The sequence below is a fragment of the Chinchilla lanigera genome, unplaced genomic scaffold, assembly GCF_000276665.1.
Source record: "Chinchilla lanigera isolate Chin_1 unplaced genomic scaffold, ChiLan1.0 scaffold00024, whole genome shotgun sequence".
Lineage (NCBI taxonomy): Eukaryota > Metazoa > Chordata > Mammalia > Rodentia > Chinchillidae > Chinchilla > Chinchilla lanigera.
Genome location: NW_004955425.1, coordinates 17,070,245 through 17,076,230, shown reverse-complemented (window position 1 = coordinate 17,076,230; position 5,986 = coordinate 17,070,245).

Sequence of the window (5,986 nt, the reverse complement as noted above, 5' to 3'; positions counted from 1 at the left end):
GGCTTCTCTCTTAGGCCCACTTTGCTCCCTCCTTCCAGCTTCCCTTAGACGATCCATGGTCCTGGCTTTTCTAAACTTCTGAGGTCTCCAGGGCACCTTTTGCTTCACACTCACAGCCTCACACACTGCCCTCTCAGGGGCACACTGCCTAGCCTTCCAGGCCTTCTGAAATCTGGGTGGAAGCCTCTTAAACCTCAGAACTCGTGCATTCTCCATGCACTTAAAGCCAGGGCCATGTGGATGATGCCAAGGTCTGCTGCCACCTGGAGCAGTAGCTGAGTTTTCCTCTCTCTTGGCCACAGGGGTCGAGTGCCTGGATTGCTGGGCACTCTGAATCCAATTCTGAGGAACAGATGCTCTATGCTGCCGCCATTCTGGAACCTGGTGCGGCCGCTGCCGCCATTCTGGAACATGGCGCTCAGCAGCTTTCTCCTCAAGGCAAGGTCTTTCACCTTTGCAGTTTTGAGGCTGCAAAGGGTGGAGACTTGAAGCTTCTTGTGATGCCCTCAGGCCATCTTTTCCATTCTCTTGTTCCTTCTCAGTAATAGAGATCTCCTCAGCCTTATCTTTACAGTCCACAGCATTACTGGAACTTCCTTTCTGGCCAGACTCACAACATTTTAAATCATCCTGCTGGGCTCTTTGTTCTTGATTCTCAATATAGATCTGGCTAAAAGCCCCCAACAATAGCCATGCCACTGCCCCAACGTTTGACTGCCTTGATATTTCTTTTGCCAGATTAATCAGTCCACTGCCGCCCTTAATCTCAGTCTTAGGCAAAGTCTCTGGACATGAGCAAAATGCAGACAAACTTTCTGCCAAGCCATGGCACACATCCTCTGGAGTCCAACAACCAATGCAGTCCTTCTTCCCAACAGAAACCTCCTGAACCCGGTCTTTACCGGCAAGATTTCTATCAGCCTTCTGGGCTTCTGAGCTCTGACCAGAATCTCCCAGACAGAACAGCTGAAGGTGTTCTAGTGCTTCTCTTTCAGGTGACAACTCCAAACCTTTCCAAACACTCCCCAAAAGCCATTTCCAAAGGCTCTTGAACCACATGGTCAGGTATAGTCACAGCAAGGACCCCACTCCTCTGGTACCAAATTCTGTCTGGGTTACTTTTCTCTCATTGCTGGGACAAAATACCTGACACCCAAAATGAAGGAAGGAAAGGTTTATTTCGCTTACAGTTCGTGGAAGTTTCAGTCCATACTTGGCAGATTACAAGGCAGACTGGCACATGGCAGAGAGCTACAGCTTATGGCGTCCAAACACAGCAAAAGCAACAAGCACACACCAGGGCAGAATGGGGGAGGAATGGCCTCAAGCACTCTTTCCCTCTCCCTTACATAAGCAAACTATCCACCCCAGGGCGGGTGCAGCTCTCACACCCATAATCAAACTCTAAAAGCCTGCCCCATGGCCGCATGAGGCTTTGGGGGGACACACAGACATAAACCATAACAATTGTTAATATTCTATCACTTTGTTTTGAAATTCTGTATCATTTTTATTGTTCTCTATGCTGTTTTTGCTTATGTATGTGTTTTGTTATTTGGGTTTTTTTTTTCTTTTCTCTTTAAAATGAAAACAAAATTTATATGTATATACAAGGATAGCTGGGATAGGTGTATTGCTGATGTCTGTGGTTTATTGAAAGGAACAGTCAATGCTGAAAATTTTCTTTTTTCATAACCAGTTTTGCACGTTTGAATCTGGTAATCAGAATGACTGATCTGAAAACAACAAAATGCAGTAGAAGAACCATTTTTGAACTCCTGCCATCTTGTATGGTGAAGCTCTACATCATTTCCAATTTTTTTTTAATTATTACTTGTTACTGTCTTTGATTGTTTGATCAATCTTACAGTCTTATGCCTCGTGGACTGAGCAACTTTGTTGAAGATAACACTATGTAATGTAGCAATCACTTTTAATTCCTATCATTTTGTTTTGAGGCCATGTATCATTTTCGTTGTTTTTGTGTTGTTTTGATTTTGTCTTCATTGTTGTTTTGTTAGTTTTTTTAATCTTCAAAATAAAAATGAATGATCATGTGCTTGTCCTGAAATCTGGATTTGGCACCTTAGCTTGACCCAGGGCTGAAAGCACAGATAGGATATGGCTAACTGGAAATAAAAACAACAGGCAACAAATTCACAGCAATGAGTCAATGGTTCATATTAAATCACATTTTATTTTGGTTTTTTTTGGGGGGGGTTTGTTTGTTTGTTTTTTTGGTTTTTCTCTGGTACCAGGAACCGAACTCACGCCCTTGCGCTTGTCAGGCAGGCCCTTTGCCACTGAGCTAAATCCCCAGCCCCTAAATCACATTTTAATATAGCAGAGTACTTAAATGTGAAAGGAACCATGAAGAAGAATCTTTTCTTTATGTAATAACAATTAAATACCAAACCAAGACCAACTTCATTCAAACCAATGGCAAGCCTGAGAAAGGTAAACTGCTTATCCACTGTCATCCAACCAGATGTCTCTGTGGGCCTCCAAGACTCCAGACCCTGCACCCCTCCTCTGCAATTCAGAGATGCAGCAGGGTGACTGTGAAAAGTCTCGGTTTAGGGTGATTCACAGCAGAACCGTCCATACTGACATTCTCCTTACTGCAATAGCTGATTTTCTGAGCTGAGAGATCAACGTGACCTCAGTCTGAGCTCACTGCAAATAGAGCCTGCCAGCAGTGAGTATCCCAGCCCCACCACAAAGGTAGCCTGGGACTCAGACGCATTCCTGCACCTGGACAACCCTGACCGGGGACCGCTGCAGGTCATGAAGCTGTAGCCTTCCCTCACTTTCACTCCAGCCATCTCATCCATGATCTTGATTTCTGCTTAAAGGAGATCCTAACCAGTCTGCTCTCCTTGAGACTGAAGTAGCCATCATTACCCACAGATACCAAGTCTCGCGATCCTGACCACCAAAGCAGACCCCTGACAGCCACGGCAGCCCGCGTCTGGCCTGCTATGTTACTGTTTGGACATATAACCGGAGGCTTCCTTCACTGGGAACATGTGCACAGCAAGTGGTTGGCCCAGCCCTGTCCACCGTGTCCTGTGTGCCTCCTCCTCCCACAGGCCCCTAGCACACTCTGTGCCCGAGTCAGGCCCTAGGAAGACAGTTTTACAGCCCTTCTCATTAAATGCCAGGTGTGCTCACATGACTCACCTCTGAGGCCCTTCAACATTAAACCGGAAAAGACTTGCAGAGGGCCCTTACTTTTGTCATCCCAACTGTTTCCTGGAAACAAAAATAAAATTGCATCACTGTGCCTACTTCTGCACGCATAAGTTTGGCCCTTGGAACCTGGATCCCCAGAGCCAGCAGGGGTGAAGTTGGCTCTGGCTTCAAGCATTGACCCCGGTGACCCACAGATTCAGGGTGGGCCCAAGAGAACCAAGTTGCCAGCCGTAACTTCCAAGCTCTGCTATTCCAAACACAGCTCTTCAATTCTTAGTGACTAAGTGGGGAGCAGAAGAAAAGAACAGTGGCAGCTAAGGGAGTGGTGGTGTTGATCCATTAATGTAAAAGCCAGGCTGATATTACTCCTTGCCCGGATCAAGGTCCAGACAGAGCACTTATGCTTTTTCGTTGTTTACCCTCCACCTCTAACATGCAAACTCTAAAGCACTTTTTTTTTTCAGTTTTTTCATTCACTCAACAAACATCACTTGAGTGCCCACTCCACATCAGGCACTATTCTAGGCAGAAAGAGCCCTGCCCTTGTGCCACTCACGCTCTAGAAGGGAGCGACAGGTAATGCATAGATAAATAAGCAGGTAAGATGTACTCAGATCGTATTGAGTCTCTAAACACTAAAACAGAAAATGCAATAGAGAAATTACGGGAAGGAAGGAGAAACCTAAATCCTACCCTCTCTGCACCCCAACACCCAAAATGGGTCAAGGTTAGGGAAAACCAACCGCTAACCAGCCCCCAGGGAATCAAAGATTGAGCCTGCCCTGTTTTGAAGCAGCAATCTCACACTACAGAGACCTTTGAGCAGCAGGTCACTCTGAGTGTGGGGAGTTGAGGCTTCCCCTGGCTCTTCAGAGGGCTCTGAGATGGGCAGTGACCACCTGAGGGCACGCAGCTGGGCATCCCGTGGTGAGGACTGGATTCCAGGAGGCTTGCTTCCATGCACTGGCATTCCCACACATCAGTGACGAGTTGTGCCTGGAATCACCGGGAAAGCTGTAAAACTGTCTGACACCAGAGTCCCAAAGGCTCTCATTTAATCGGGCCCGGCCTGGGTGCAGCCAGAGAATCAGAAGTTTCAAAATCCCCCTGGGTTTCTCTAATGAGCACCTAAGGACACAAACAAGGGCTTCAGTGTGCTGAACAAGTTCACCTCTAGCACTTCTTCAAAACGTAGCTCCCTCAAACTGCAGGTGGTACGTGGAGGCTGAGGATGAAGCCCGGGAATGTACCTACTTTTGACAAGCATAAGTTCCCAGTGCAGGGCCCGGCTACTTACAAACTGCTTGAAAGGCTCAATTACACCAAGGGGCAGAGATTGAATAATGTTTTAATACCATCTTTATAGAGGAGCAGAAAATGTAGGTCAGCCCATGAGCTAACAAGTACCTAATGACCTGCAAAGAAGTCTGTGTGTGCAAGGCCTGAAAGATTCTGCACCTGCTCCCTAAGTTGAATATTTAAGTAACCTTTGTTTAAAAGCCAAATTTTTGGGTAGCCCTAAATAGGATATTACAAGTGGACACTGGAAGAGTTTTAAAGCTCTTGCCTAACCTTATGCATAAATGCCCCACTGTGCACCATTGCTCCCAGGTTTTTAAGGAAAAGGGGGTCTCTCTGCAGCATGGTCACTGTGGGTGCACTCAGTGTACTGCTGTAAGAGGCAGATAGGCCTCAATTTCTGTCTTCCAAAAGCAAAGCTGTGAGCAAGGAGAAAATCTCAGCTTCAAAGTAATTGGGGGAATAATGCTCTAGGTGCAAAATATGTTCAAGAGATCATCTAACAGCAATGATGCTAAATGTCTCCAGCTAACAAGAGGTATGATTTGGTGTAAAGCAACTGGTGAAATCTGCCTCTATATTCCCCCATAATATGATAAATGCCAGGGGAAGCGAATTTGTCTTGGTATTCCACAATGTGATAAATGACAGGAAAATGTAATTGTGTAACACCAATAGCACGAGAAAATTGCAAATCTCTAAATGAAATGTTCCTTTCAATCACGTAATCTAGTGCCTGGCGGGGCATTCGAGATATTACCTAAATTGCAGCTAATTTTCTGCAGCGACTTTCTGCACCTTGCTCTGCCGTGCTGGCAAAAGGTAGGCAGAAATGAAAGTCATTAATTGCGTGAGAAAGAGCCTCTGTAGCTTTGCTTGCTTTTCTGGTATTTCCCCACGCTGATAATTCAGCATACTGTGCCGTTCATGGCCATGGATGTTGTGCGGCCTTTGCCAGGCAGATACTATAGGGGAATCTGGATCACCATGGAGACTGCAGCTGGGGTACAGGCTGCTTGTTATCCTGAGAGAGAATAAGAAGAGACAGTGGCATAGTGGGATATTCTTGTCTTTGGATCAAAACTTCCAAATAGGATCTCTACTCCTTATTAATTTTAAAATGCAGACATCTTCTCCTGTGAGGTAGGGAAGCTGCCTGGTTATACTTAAACCTAGGGGGAAAATATTATGTTAGAAAATGCATCACAAAAATTCTTCAATACTTTGACTGAAAGAAGCAAAAATCAGCTTGGGTTGATTTAGGCCTGAATGGGAACTTATGAAAGAAAATAATAATGTCTCAGAGCCACCAAGGTCAAAGATGCAGCAAGGTCTTCATAACCTACAGAGCAATTGTCCATCTTTTTCACTCACTGATTCTTTACACATGAGTGTTTTTTATTTCTTAGAAGCCCAATATTTTCCAGCTACTTAATGAATAATGTGGCTGAGAGAAAATGCCTGTCCTCAACTCTTGGAATCCAAGTTAAAA